A 15611-nucleotide genomic window follows, 5' to 3' on the forward strand; every position below is an offset into this window, starting at 1 on the left:
ACACAGGCAGGGGCCAGGCGGGTGGGTAGCCAGACACAGTGGCAGCGAGAGGGCCTCACCAGGAGGCTCCAACCCTCCCCTAGAGACCACCCCCTTATCCAGGAGCCTGGCACATTCCATCTGCCTAGTCTTTACCTCTGGGGAGAAACAAAGACGGCAGCTGGAAACACCAAATCTGCGCTCATCAGATGCAGTAGAAAAATTCCCCTGCCCCGCAGCTGACTTCAGTTGGGGAGCAAGGAGGCTCTGTATCTCCTCCCCCTACCAGTGTGGATTGAAACAGCATCTGTCCAAAGACCTGCTCTTTGTTTCTTACCCACTTGCCTGGCTCTGCTGTGCCTCTCCCCTGCCTGCGGTCATTGGCTCACCCTTGGGGGCAGCACGGTAGCCTTTCTGCAGAGATGCCCACAGAGTGGGATGCTGCAAGTCCCAGCCTGTCATGTCCTGGCATGGGGGCGTGAAGAGAGGGCCTGGGGTAGCATTCCCAGATTGCCAGGCCAAAAGAAACAGTCCTGAGCATCTCTTCACTGAGAGCCCTTGACTGTGAGATCAGGGCCTGATTGTGCTCGGCAACAGGCTGAAGAAGTAGGACAGAACTAGGATCCCCTCTACAAACAGGGAAAGGAACCAAACAACGCTTGAGGAATTTGCCTGCGGACAGAGACAGAGCTGGGAACTGGACTCCCATGCCCCAGACAACAGCTGGTCCTTTGCTGAGCAAGGCAAGGCGCAAGCAGTAAAGGCCCCCCTCTCGGTAGAGACAGACCTGCTTCCAAGCCATGCACCTGAGCTGTGGGGCTACTCAGATTTGGACCTACCCTGGGAAGCTGGGGTTTCTATCCACCTCCCCGAGCTCTGTGGTAACAATCGCCCCAGACTGCTCTGTCCTGTTGCATTGAGCGCAACGTCTCTGCTGAAACTGGATCACTGAAGTTTTCCACTGAGGCCAGCAGGTCTGTGGTTCTGACGTGATGACCCCTGTATTTAACACACACACCATCAGTTCTTTGCCCTCTCAGTGCATTCCTTCTCAGCGGGCCAATAAACTTTCCTGGCTGATGTCTTCAGCTTTTCCCCCTCCCATATCTTTGATGCCTTTGGTGACCAGCTCTGGGATTCCATTTGACGCCATCTCTCAGCTCTGGGGAGACCATTCAGAAGAGCTCAGGGCCAGGTTTTCATGTGAACCGTGGCCAGGTTGTACAAACGGCCACTATGCTGAGCCAGTCAAAAAATTCTGGCCTGGTTTTTGGCTCCTACATCTTCTCCTGGCTGTTCTGCCCACAGCCCTAACGAAGAGGCTCATCACCACGACGCGGCACTTGCTGGATCAGAGTATTGCCATAGACCCCATACAGCAAGGAAGATCAGTGGGCTTCGGACGGCTGACTCTCCTGCAAAACCTGTGCTGTGCAATGGCCAGCAGAACTGGGGATTGGGGTCTCTGGGTGACATTCCAAATCTACGCGCAGTCTGGCTGTGGGGTCTGAGGGACATCACTTCGCCTCTCTGCAGCCTCCTGCCTCCATGAGCACCTACCTGGTGCGGAGTGAGACCCCGCCCGGCTTGCAGGGGAGGTGGCTCCACTCAGCAGCTGGACCTGGCTGCCCAGAGCCCAGCGACACCCTGCCCCTTGGTGTCCTTTCTGCCTGTATTCAGTCACCCCTGTAAGCTGAGTGCTTGGGTGGCCACCCAGGAGAGATTCAGGTTCTGTCCAGCTGATTAGCAGAGCGCCCACAGCCGGCAGCTGTGCTTGGACTGGTGGTGCGCATCGCCAGAGGCCTCAGTGCACATGATAAAATTGATTCCACCGTGGATGGAAAAATTCGAAGGACCAGTGGTCACATGACACACGTTCCGGGCAGCTTCTCACGCAGGAGCGGACGCGGCTTTCCCTTTACTCCTGTGGGTCCTCTTTGCACCCTCGGTGTCACAATTCCTGTGCACGAAAGGAACCCTGGAACCCTCACTGCAGCTGATGCTGCCCCCTAGGGATCTGTAACATCTAAGTGTCCATTGCTCTTAGTTAATCTTTGCCCCGTGCTTCAAAGATGTCAGTTCTGGATACAGCTCAGTCACTCGTGGGGGGCTGTCATCTTGATTTCTCCAGAGGTCAGGCCATCAGAAGGCCTCTGCAATGGTTGGAAAGCTAACACAAACAGGCTGATTTCCAGAAGAGCCCAGCAAGTGGGTGCTGAACACTGATCTCCGTTGTGGGAGCTGAGCCCATGAACATCTGGCTGCGAGCAGTCTGGAAGCCTCCACCCCAAGCCAGGAGAATGTCCCCCTAAATAAGGTGTCAGGGGCCCTGCACAGAGCTCAACAAAGAGACCAGGGACCATCTCGCCTCTGTGCTCCTTCTCTGCAGCGCTTTTCCTTGGTGGCTGGCAGAGGGAGGGCCCTGGGTCTAAGTGTATTTGATGGATAATTCCTCATTACCTTAATGCATTTGCAAGCTGGGATAATTGATGGATGTTTAACAGGATGTGTTTCCGACAGTCGGCTGGAGAAATGGACTCTCATTACTCTGCAAATATTACTTCTGACTACCGAACTCTTTTGTTTCAATTGATCTGCGCATTTCCCATCATTCGCTACTCATTAGTAATCCCTGAAGCAGCTGCTCCCTGCAGCCCCTCTCTTCCCTGGCAGAGTCATCGCTCATCTTCGCCAGCCTGGGGGCCAGTTCTATCTGGGATGCAGGGAGAGGGCAGATTTAGCAGGCCCGGATAAGGGGAGGGGGACAGATTTGTGTGCCTTTTAGAAACTAGCTGCAGAGCTGTGCTGTGCAAGAAGAGATGAGACCCCTCCACTCCCCATTACACAGATAGGACCTTGACTCTTAATTACACCGAAGTTCATTTATGTCCGGTCTCATGGTAGGTGAAATTTGGCTGCCTAAGAGTTACCCTGTGGAAGAGGCCTTCCCAGGCAAAAAACGCTATGATGGCCGTGCTCCCAGCCCTTGGTATGAGGGATGTGTCAGGGGAGATGCTTGTGTACTCTGCACATACGCTATTATGTGCCGACAATGCCCTGCGACGATGCCCATTGAACAGACTGGGCAAAACCTTCACCAAAGAATAAAGGGACACAGAGCAGACATCAAGAAACTCAATACACAAAAGCCGGTCAGTGAACACTTCTGTGGAGTGGGCCATCCTGTGAAAGAGCTGAGAATTTATCTCCTGTCCATGTTAAATAGGGTCCTTATGGAAAGATGGGAAGCGGAGGAAATTAGAGCAGCCCCAGAACTGCTCTAACTTACAACAGAAACTAGCCTGGCCATTGAAAGAAAGTGGCACAAAGGTGGTGAGCACAGTAGCCTAGGACTTAAGAGACATAATTTTATTTCTCTACTCTTCTTTGGCTTCCCTCTGAGACCCTTGAGATGTCCACTGAACTCTTCTGTGCCTCAGTTTCCCACCTCTTACTAGGATAAATACATTGGAAATGGTTCGAGGTGTTCACATGCTGCGGTGACAGGAGCCGTATAACTACCTGAGGTAGACAGGTCCCCAGATCCAGCAGCAGCGTAACTGAGAATGCACTCATTGGATATTCAATGTGCACATGTTTATCTATCTGTTCCCAGTTGCCTCACATACACCTGTGCAGAGGAGACTTAAGAGGCACCTGAAGGGGAACCCTGTGTGAATCCCAAGCATTGTTATAGGCTGGAGACCAACTGGCTCAGCAACAGTACAGCAGAGAGGGACCTAGGGGTTGTGGTGGATGAAAGGCTGGGTATGAATTAACAGCGTGCTCTTGTAGCCAAGAAGGCAAACGGAATGCTAGGGTGCATTAGGAGGAACATTTCGAGCAGATCTAGACAAGTTGTTGTTTGCCTCCTTTTGACACTGTGAGGCCACCTCTGGAGTATTGTGTCCACTTTTGGCCCCTCAATATAAAAAGGATGTGGATGTGATGAAGCAGGTTCAGCGGAGGGCAATGAAAATGATTAAGGGGCTGGAGCACAAGACCTACAAGGAGCGGCCGGGGGATCTGGGTTTATTAGTTCACAGAAGGGAAGACTGAGGGGTGATTTAATAGCAGCCTTCAACTTCCTAAAGGGGAGCTCTAAAAGGGATGGAGAGAAACTGTTCTCAGTGGTGACAGGTGGCAGAACAAGGAGCAATGGTCTGATGTTACAGAATGAGAGGAGTAGGTTAGATATTAGGAAAAACTACTTCACTAGGGGCGTGGTGAAGCACTGGAATGCGTTACCTAGAGAGGTGGTGGCATCTCCATCCCAAGAGGTTTTTAAGTCCTGGCTTGACATAGTCCTGGCTGGGGTGATTTAGTTGGGGTTGATCCTGCTTGGGGCAGGGGGTTGGACTCGAGGACCTCCTGAGGTCCCTTCCAGTTCTATGATTCTGTGATTCTATGATTAGGCTGGCTATCCCCGGAGGGAAAAGGTTCTTCAGGTAAGACCGATTAGACTCGGGGATTGTCACTGGAGAGGAGGAGAAGCCCCCGTGCTTGAATCATTTTCAAGCTAGACCAGGTAAAGCCCTCAAGAACTCACTGCAGGGAAGACTTCTGCTGTGCTGTCTTACGTGTGCACCATTGGGACCACGTTGTACTCTGTGGTGTCTCTGATTGTATAATTGCAGGCCATCACCAACCGAGTAAGGACCTACACACAAGGCATGGTAACTGTATAGTCCCAGAGATGCCTTGGAAATCATCTGGAGCGTGACCATATAACTCACAGGAAATTAGCAATAGGAAAATCAAAGATCAATTACCGCATAGCTTGTGTTCATGATAACCCTCTAGCGCATGAGGCAGGAGTAACTAGATAAGACCCTGTGATTACAAAGCACTTATGTGGTCAATAGTTACTATGTAATTAAAAGGTTCCCCATCTTACTTAGTGTTAAGCACATGGGGTTACAACCTCTCCTATTCTATTCTGTTGGATCTTAATATAGTAACCATGGGACTGGAGGACCTTGTATCATGCTAGAGTGGCTCCACTGTGGAATATTTCCCCTCCTCCTGGTCAACTTAAAAGTGGGCACTTTTTCATGCTGGGTGCTTGGGCAGCCACTCAGGAGAGATTCCAATACTGCCCAGCTGATTAGCAGAATGCCCGCAAGTTGGTTTGTGTTTCTGTTGGTGGTGCGCATCTGCACCTGCCTCAGTGCACATAACAAAATTTATTCTGCATGTGTTTGGCTTGAAACGACTGGCCAGGAAACACCTGGCCAGGGACTGATGTGTTTGTGGGGGGCGGGTCATAATAAAAAATGCAGCCGTGTGATTGGATACGTCTTTCTTAGAATGAGGTTTCCAGATGCAAATACCTGCAGTCACCTCTACAGTATGGGTAAAGTTCTATGAAATTAAATAGAGATGAAATTGCCTTAGGCTCCCCAGAAAATTATTCTAAAATTATAATAATACCTAGCTTTTATCTCGGGCTTTTCATCTGTCCACCTCAATGAGAGAACATCACTGTTTACAAAGGAGGGCCATGTCGTTTTATAGAGGAGGAAACTGAGGCACAGAGCAGGGAGGTTGCTGGCAACCTTGATCATGTCATTGAGCAGCAGAACCCAGGTTTCCTGAAACTCAGTCCCCTGTGCTGCTCACTGGACTGAGCTTCTGTCTCTGCGATGTCTTTAATTATCCTCCAGAATTCTATAGCAGGGATTTCATTTTTAAATCTCTAGGATGGTCCATGAAAAGCTGCAGAATGTCCATCACCTTCTGCTATGCTCTGTAGGCCTTTTCTATAAGGATGTGGAATCACACTTCACCCCTGCAGGAGCGTTCATTGACTAATATGCTTTGCCGTCAGTCGTGCCCATTGGGCAGCATGTGAGTGTTCTGTTTCGGCAGACACATTGGCAAAGGGAACAGAGACTAAGCAAATTCCTGTAAGAATTTAATTGGGCCTTCGAGGAATGTACAAAGAGCTGTGGGGCTTTTCCCCCCAGGCTGAGTGCAACGCACGGGTTTTGATTCTCCCCTGCCTCGCAACTTGTGTCGTTGCTTACACCTGCACACGAAAGGCATAAAACACAACCCAAGCAAGGCAGTGGAGACCTGGGAGCTCTTGGGACAGACTCTTGTTCTGTGTTTGTACAGCACCTAGTGCTTCGGGGGCCGGGTCCATGACTGAGCTCCAAGATGCAGCAGTAAAATATAAAACCACCCCAGAGAATTTAGCGTCATTGCAGGGGTTTAACAGAGCTCGACCTTTGGCCTGAAGTCTCAGTGAATTCACTTTGGGAACCTTTGGAGCTGCAGTCACGCTGATAAAGGTTTTGCATTTGCAAACCTGAGATGAAGCCCCAGTTCTGGGCAGCTGGAACTTAAGGGGCCTGGTTAAGCTCTGCATCCAAACACGAGGCCAGATTCCTAGCACACAGCACCAGTGTTCCCTCTAATTTTCCCCATCCTTGAGCAGAATAAATTTTGTTGTGCACACCAAGCAGGTACGGATGTGCACCACCAGTAGAAAAACACCCTGCCTGCGGGGCTGCTCTGCTAATCAGCTGGCCGGCATTTGAATCTCTCCTGGAGGGGCTGCCCATGTGCTCAGCTTCCAGGGAACCCTGCTCAGCACTTACAAGCAAGGCTGGATTTTCTAAACAGCCCAGAGCTCAGCGTGCTGGCCCCTCGCCCTTCTGGGCTCTTCGTCTTACAGTTCTTTGTGAACTCCAGCTCTGCACATGCTAGTGACAATTTTACTGCATATTTGAGCCTTCCTGGTGTGAAAAGCAGGGAAAAATTTTGCCCCCATGGGAATCCAGAACAGCAAATGTTAGGCGTCACAACAGCATCAGGCCTTAGCTGAGTAACAGCAACATGAGACTGGCCAGCTGAGATCACTGGTAATAAAAGAGGGAGCCTTTCTCCCATTGGAGATAGCTAACCAATTAGCCGGACAGATTGGTTTGCTTGACAGTTCTCGCCGAGGCTGGGCCATTCATTTGTTTCTGAGCAGTCAGCATGCACTGCAAGAGAGTCACAACCCTGGACTAGGCCTCTAACTGCTACTGCAGTACAAACAGATCAGACTAAAGAGGACCCAAGTCTCCATCCTGCAGGGAGGTGAGTTATGGGCTGCCACCCCGATCCTGTTCGGGAACTTTGGCGCAGACTCGCTGGGATTGGAGAGGTGGAGCTGGTCCCTGCTAGGCCACCAGGCATTCCAGCGTCCGGCTCAGGCTGGTGATGACAGTCGAGCAGAGCGCCCGCAGCTGGCAGCGTGTGTTTCTCCTGGTGGTGCACGTGCACACACGTCTCGGCGCACACAACACATTTATTCCACCCCTGGATTTTTTGCCTGCCCCTAAGTCACTTAGGTGAAAGTGACGGACTGTTCCCGGGACAGAGAGAGGCACAAGTGCAGGACACCCTCAGAAATGTCGGTAACGCTATAAAAAGCGCCTGCCGTCAGAGACCTCTCCGCATTAATGCACCTGGGAGGCCAGCTCTTCTCCCGCCAGCTGATCCCTGCCCCGATTCCAGGAAACCATTACCAGTGTCTTTCTGATTCAGTGTGCTCTGAAACAGCCAAAGCTCCTTAGCCCTCTTTCATGCACTTAGCAGCATCGGTTATTGACAGCCGCTTCCAAACAAGGAGAGAGCTTGGAGCTAATCCACTCCCCATGAGATGAAGGGCCCCAGGATGCTGGGCAGGCCAGAGGGCTTTGGAGAACTCTGTGCCTTCCCCGTAAGAATGCCTGGTCTTGGCCTGTTCTAGAGAACCAGAGAGCGAAGGAGAGAAAATAAAGAGAAAGAGGCCGGGAGATGCTCCCCTGGCAGCCAGCCAATGTCCTGCACGCTGAAGATAATGGTCCATGAGAAAATCATTAAGGGCCAGATTTTTCAAAGAGCTCCACTCCCCTGCAGACACCCAAACAGCTGGCCAGATTGATCAAAGCAGCTCAGGACAATGGGTGGAGGAGCTGCCGGGGTGGGGGTGGGGCTCACAGCTGGAGCTGGGTGCTGTGGAAAATGAGGCCCTACTTTGGGCGCCAATAAAGAGAACTGAACTTGGTGGGAAATTTGTCCCCACCCTGGATGACCTCGTCGGAAGAGAGGCTCCTGGTCATGTAACCACCCCCAGTGGGACTTGAACCTAGGACCGCTGGAGCTTAGTGCAAGCGTCTCAACAGTTTGCTCTAAAAGGCCACCTACTGCTTAATTAAGGTCATAGAGAAGATTCACTCTGCTCCTGTGTCAGTGGTCTACGTGCCACTATGTGGGCTAGTGAACCACACCCAGGTGTGTAGGCTGCCGCTCCTCCCCGGCTGGGATGCTTCCCTTGAACTGGCTATCTGACAGCATCAGGCGGTGGGTGTTAAACCTTCAAGCTGCCACCTGCTTTTCCCAGCAGATGAGCACGAGAGAGGAAAAGAGACGCTGGCAATAAAATCTGGGATGCTGGCATTCTTTCCGGCCCCATCCAGCAGCAATGCTGTAGAGGACTCCATGGGGCAGTGTGCTCCCTGCCCTCTGTCGATTTCATCAGCTGTGAACCTGCTGCCCTGCTGCACCTTGAACTTGCTTCTAAAATTAACCTCATGGCTCCAGTGTCTCTTCCTCTGCTGGAGCGTGAGAGGCAGAGATGGATTTATCAGTGCCCCGGAGAGCTATAATGCGAGCAACTCCCCAGCGATTACAAGGAAGGAGCAACCCCCATCCATCAAACCCACTGTGCAGAATAGTCACCGAACGGGTCCCGTTAGCTCCCCATCAGGCTGGCTGTGCTGCGAGGGAGGAGGAAGGGCTGGGGTTAGGTGGGGATGGGCCCTCCATCCCAGTTTCTACAGAAAGTGGCATTTAACAGACAGGTGTGGGGCAGATGGGAGTTAATTGTGTCCTCAGTTGGGAACTCGGGACTCTTTTAGGGCAGGAAGTTGGATAAAGCTGCCCCATGGAGTCCTCTATGGTATTGCTGTTGGATGGGGACGAAAAGATGCCAGCATCTCAGCTTTTATAGCCAGTGTCTCTTTCCCTCTCTCGTGCTCGTCTGCCTCACATTAAAGGGGCCACAGCTGAAACCCGCTGTGTCCTTATGGACTAGCTGCATGCAAATCCAGTGAGCCTATAGCTCCTCCTCCTCCCACCAGTTTGAGGCTGCGGGAACTTGGAGTACGGAATATGGTTGTGGTCACCTCGTCTCAAAGATATCTTGGAACAGAAAAAAAGTGCAGAGAAGGGCAACAATTTGTTCTGTGCATCAAGGCACGCGCAGCTGTGTACCACCAATAGAAACGCAGGCTGCCGACTGTGGGCGCTCAGCTAATCAGCCCGGTGGCACCTGAATCTCTCCTGAGCAGCCATACGAGCGCTCAGCTTACAGGGAGCACTGGTCCAGTCCCTTTATTTGATAATACAATGCCAAAGATGAGGAAGTCAGTGATTTTTCCAGAGCAAGTGCCGCTGCGACACTGGTAGGTTGATGCCGGATGGTGTAAATGAGTCATTTTTAAGGGAAGTGAAACTCGGAACACACGAGACAAACCGGACTCTTGAAAAGGTTGAGCACGAGGTTCGAGAACAGCCAACCTGGTTTGGGGGGCATGTGGATCTCCTCCCAGTCTGGCTCCCCTGTCTCTGTAACGGGTCCACCAGCATTTGTGCTCCTGCCCCTCCTAGTGCTGGCAAAGGCTGGTCTGGTCTCACTGTTCCCTGAGGACCAATCTCTTGTGAGGGGCACGTCACCAGGATATTGCAGGGAGGGTAGCAGGTAGCTGGTGGTGTTCCCTGTAAGCTGCGTGCTTGAGTGGCCACCTCAGGAGAAATTCAGGTGCTGCCCAGCTGATAAGCAGAGCCTCCCCAGGCAGGGTTTGTGTTTCTCCCAGTGGTGCACATTCAACGTGCCTTGGTGCACAGAGAATTATTCTGCACATGGATGGGAAAAATTAGAGGGAACACTGGCATCCCACTGCTCCTTGGTGAACAATCAATCTCCCCTCCTCATGGCTGGGTAAGGGGAGCGCCCTGACACAAGGCCGCTACTGCCTAGCCAAGCATCTGCTGGTGAGGCGTGGAGGAGAACCAGCCAGCCCCCCTGCTATACCAGGGGTTTGCCAACACAGAGAGCAAAAGGCCTGGGCTCTCCCTTCCATCCCCTTCCCATCCTCTGAGCAGCAGCATGTTGGGTTCTGATAATCTTCTGAGAATTACCAATTGTTCCCTCGAATGCCATTTCCAGCTGTAATTGGAACACGCTGAAACAAAGCGGTGGACAGAGCTCCACAGCCTGATAAGATGCCGCTGGGGGAAAAAACCTTTCTCTCCTCTCCAGCGAGGCGGCGGGAAGCTGCAGCGAGCTGATAAAGCTGAGAGCACTTTGCCTTCCTGGGGAAAGGGCCCTGGCTACCCCTTCCCAGGGGTGAGATAGAAGTGCGGGGGTTGGAGGCTGAGGGGTGGGGATGGACTCACATGGTTGGCATGGGTGGTAACCTGGGAGATGGGTTTTGGCTATGCGCACATTACGCAGGAGGGTGACGATGTGGACAGAGGTACGAACAGATCAAACATTCCAAACGAGGCTGGCATCACTTAACTATGCGGGGGTGGAAGGGAAGGATGGGTGGGCACTCAAGGCCTAAAATTTGGACTGCCGGGTTCCATACCCAGCTCCGCTACTGTCTCCCTAGGTGCCCTTAGCTAAGTCACTTAATCGCTCCTGGCTTGCCGAGTTGCACCGTTTTAACTAAGATTTCTGAACTGCTGCCGAAGGTCTGTGGGAACTTTGTAGACCTGGCCGCTGTTCGCTTTTCAGTGGTAGGGCCTGGCCCCAGACAGTCAAACCAGCCAGCAGCTTCCTTGACTCTGCACAGCAACTGGACATGCATTGGTAGTGACACCATCGTCCCCACCTGATCAAACCCAGCCGTGGCCAAAATGAGTCAGACCTTTCTGGCCCTCAGTTGGACTGTGGTCAGTCACTACAGGCAGGTATTAAAGCCTAACGAGGCCTGCCCATGCCTCACCGTTGTAGGGCCATGCAATGCCTCGCCAGGCCATGTACCAGCCATGGGTTTAGTCCCCAAAACACTCCACAGAATCAGCCTGTGTTACATTTGAATGAACCACCAGTCTCCTCGATAACCACATCCCTCAGCAGTAGCTGCTGTTGGGAGCTCCTGGCTGTCCGCCTCCTAAGATGCTCGTGAAAGCAGGTGTTGGACCTTCTTGGGTCTGGGGCTTGTTACCAGAGGAGATAAAAGTGAGCCCCAACATACAGGGCCTCCAGGCCGAAGCAGAAAACTTGCCTATTTCTCTGGGCTTCGCCACAACACAGAACAGTAGAGAAAGGGAAAAAAACCGAAGTGAAGAACAGAGGGAGAGCAGAAGTGGAAGGAGGAAAGGGAATTGTAAAACTGGAGCCTGGCAGGCTTGGGAGCAGCAGAGAGACCTGGGTGACATTCTTCAGCCAAAACTCTTTCTCAGCAAAAAATGTGGATTGGGTAAATTTGGATCCGTTTCACAGGATGCTTCCAGGTGGGACAAACCTAACAAAACCCCAAATGTTTTTGATTCAAAGCTACTTTTTATTTGATGTTTCCTTGAATTTTATTTTTTTCACCTTAAAATGTGTAGGAAAGGCTTGTCAGCCGAACATTTTGTCTGAAACGGTGGGGCTTGAGTTTTTGTTTTGCGTCTTTTTTTTTAACTTTTCAATTCTCTGAAAACCTCAAAAAAATTCCTTTCCTGATCAATTGTTTCTCACAATATTTTTTTTCCCCTCAGATGTGCCAGTGAACTAACAAATCTCTGATTTGCCCAGATCTAGCGTGGCAGGAAATGAACTCTGCAGCCTGTTGCACTTTAGCGCAGCAGACCAGATACTGTGGTGATGGGCACCTATCTCTGTGCTCATTTTCCTCTTCTCCACACTGTTCCATGGGGGGGCTGCCTGCAGGCTGGGGGCCTTCAATTTCTAAAGGGGGGCTCAGATTTTGCCCAGCTTGACCCAAGAATTGCTGCTTTGTGCTTGTGACCTGCATGGGCACGGACGGCTCTTTGAAGCGGTCCCAGCGACCCATGCATAGTCTCTGTGCCATCTTGATGAGCTGCCCTCATTGGAGAGCTCAGGAGGTGGGAACGGTTTTTCCAACCCACAGGCCTTTCACTCTGCATCAGCGAGGCTGGGAAGCTATGCCCTGAGAGGGGCTGGACAGAGATTCCCGGAGGCCATCATATTTTCCTTCTGAGTCACAACATTCCTGTCAGGTCAGAGACTGCAAGCGGCAGCCCTGGCCCAGCGAATCCGTTAACAATCACCCTGCCCTCTCTCTGAACTCCCCTCTCCAAACAACCTTCCCCTGCGGGCTGGAGGCCAGGATCCTCCGCCTGGCCCTGTTACCGCCCACCGGTGTGAGAGAAACCGCAGCAGAGCTGGGGCAGGCGTGGCAGGAAAAGCTTTAGCTGCTCGGGGTGCTCTGCGCTGTACAACAGCGGCTGGCGGGAGGTGTTGTTTAGAAGATGCTTGCAGCAGAGCAAGGCCTGGGCTGCACTGGCTGGGTACCCCAGCCTGAACCATGCGAGGACATCCCATGTTATTGGCGTACAGGGCGTGAGCTGCCCGCTGAGCCCCACTCCTGTGACCAGACCTGGGCTCTGTTGGCTGACCATGCAGTGCAGGAAGGGGAAGCCACCAGGGTTCCCTGGAAGCTGAGCACTCAGGCAGCCATCCAGGAGAGACTCAAATGTCACGCAGCTGATTAGCAGAGCGGCCACAGTGCTCGCACCTGGCAGCCTATGTTTCTAAAGGGGGTGCACATCCGCACAGGCTTCGGTGCACATAAGAAAATTTATTCCACACAGGGATGATACACATTAGCGAGAACATTGGCAACCACTGTAAGAGAGAGAGAAAGGTCCCAGAGGACAGAGGCAGTCCCCTCCCAGTGTGGAGCAGAGGGGCCTGGAATACAACAGCCATTCCTCCCAGCATAGGGGTCTCTGGATAAGTGAAGAGGGCAGACCCAGCTCCTGCTCGCACTAGTGCAGCACATGGAGTGTTTTCTTGCATTTAACCCCACCGGGGGTGGGAAATGGGAGCAGGGGAGCTCCCTGCCATGGGGCTTTGGCCATGCTCTGCACCTCGCAGCTCTAGAGAGGTGCAATTACCAAATTCGCAGCCACAAAGACCGTCTACCCATAACCTGAGCAGCAGTGGGGTTAGGGCCCAATCCTGCAGCATGCCCACCCCCGGCGTGTGAAAGGGGTGGAAGGCAGGCCACAAGGCCAGGTTTGCTTGCTGATTAGCAGGATGACTTCTGCCTCACCAGATTTCCCAAGAAATGAATCTCTGCTATTTTCTACCTGTGAATTTCCTCCTCTTCCTTTCCTTGCTTCTTAAGAAAAGAAAAGAGGAAGGAGAATTTGCCATCTGCCCCCACCCTACAACGTGCCAGTCCCATCTCGAAGTATTCCTAAATCACACTCTGTCCTTTTCTGCAAAGAGAATTAGCTGTTCCCTGTGCACACATAAGAAGCGCTGTGATCTGGTGGATCAGGGCCTATGCTGAGAGACAGAATAGGCTACTCTTGACTCTGCCACTGACTTCCCATGTAGCTTTGGGAAAGTCATTTTGCGCTTCCATTCTCCCCTTCCACCTGTTGGCAATGTCAGCTCTGTGGGGCAGGACTGGCTCTTGCCCAGTGTGTGTGGCCTCCGAACACCACAGAGCCCAGGCCTCAGTCTTGGGGCTTTCAGGGGCTACTGCATTTTCTGGGCACTCTGCTCTCTGCAGAAATTCTGGCCTCAAGTGTGGGTGCTGAGTGCTTGAAAAATCAGGCCCTGAGGTCTGCTGAAAAGCAGTGCCTCAGTTTACCTGCCTGTAACGTGAAGATAATGATACAGTAAAGTGCTTTGAGATCTGCAGATAAAAAGCCTTAGATAAGAGCAGGGTGAAGTTGTTATATTTCATCACAGTAACCTTGTGCCCTCCTCCTGATACTTGTTAATTTCCCTTTCTCTGTTTAGAGCTCTGTTTACCACACATTTCCTCATTTTTCATAAATAACAGCTTTCCTTCTTAACCTCAGGCTCTCGTATCTTCCCCACCTCCTCCAGAGAACTATTGTCCACCTTAACAATGAGACGTCCTGTGGCACCTTATAGACTAACAGATTTATTGGAGCTTTTGTGGACAAAGACCCACTTTGTCTACCTTGTCAATCACTTTAAAAATCTTCCTCTTTCTGAATAAAGCCACTTCTCTGAAAGGGAAAGTGGTTAAGAAAAAAAGGACCAAGGTGCTTTTCTGTGTCCTTAAGATAATTAGTCTTGGGGAGGCAGGGAATGCAATGTGATCCCATGGATAGGGGCTAGATGGGAAGTTGGACCCCCTCGCCGCTCTTCCTGGCTCTGCCACTGATTATCTGGATGACCTTGGTCATGTAAGTTCCATGGTGTTTCTCTGCACCTCAGTTTCTTCTCCCATCTTTTGTCTGGCTTGTCTATTTAGACAGTAAGCTCGTCAGGAGGGACTCTCTGACTGTGTATACATCACTTAGCTCATGAAGGCAATGATCTCAGCCAGGGACTCAAGATCATAGAATCATAGGGCTGGAAGAGACCTCAGGAGCAACCCCAACTAAATCATTCCAGCCAGGACCTTGTCAAGCCAGGACTTAAAAACCTCTAGGGATGGAGATTCCATCACCTCTCTAGGCAACGCATTCCAGTGCTTCACCACCCTCCTGGTGAAGTAGTTTTTCCTAATGTCCAACCTACTCCTCTGCTTCTATCCTGCCATGCTGTCAGCTGGCTGGAAATTCACCCTGGAGACTGTCATAAACACCTGCTATCTGGTATTCCTTACAGGCTCCACCTCTTCTTCTCACCCATACATGTTAACTTCATGAGAAGTTATCTACAGCGCTCCCAAAGGGCAACAGTGCAAGCCACCGGGACTGGGATTAGAACTTGTAACTCTGGTACAATTTAAGAGCAGGGTCAGCCACCTCCCCATGCATGCCAAGAGTGGCACACAAGCCGATTTTCCCCAGCAGCTGAGACAGGAGCTCAGCCCCGCCATTGCTCCCCAATGCAGCTGGGAGCTTGCTCATTTATTTATGAATGAACCTGTTGTGGGTAAGACTATTAGTGACTTTAAAAAGCATGACGGGCACCTGGACCATACAAAGAGGTCAAAAGGTCAAATTTCGGCCCTCCGCCTCGGAAGGGTTGCTGCCCCCGCTTTAGGAGCACAAACACAGCTGTTTAGATTATACGCTGCCGTTACTCTTTGTTCATTCGGAAGTTCACAATAAGATAAAATACTATTTAATGTTTTTATGGGCGTTTTTCAATCTTCCCCACGGGCACCAGAAACATAGGTAAAATAATTGAAAGTTCGCTGATCACGAGAGATAATCTAAACACGAGTGCGAAGGGTTAAATTTATGAGGGATTCAGTGAACACCAAAGTGGGGGGCATCATGTCAAGAGGTTTGGGAACCACTGGTTCAGCGCATCAAGCTGCCCGCACCAGCTCTGGAGCGCTTATGCCGCCAAGGCTCTCGCTGCGCAGTCAGTAAGCGTGGAACAGTCTCAATGAACGCTCCATGGAGACATGGGACCGTCTCATCAGCCTCCTCCTGCGGATGCCATCTACAACCCC

Source organism: Carettochelys insculpta, chromosome 26 (assembly GCF_033958435.1).
Source record: "Carettochelys insculpta isolate YL-2023 chromosome 26, ASM3395843v1, whole genome shotgun sequence".
Taxonomy (NCBI): Eukaryota; Metazoa; Chordata; order Testudines; family Carettochelyidae; genus Carettochelys; species Carettochelys insculpta.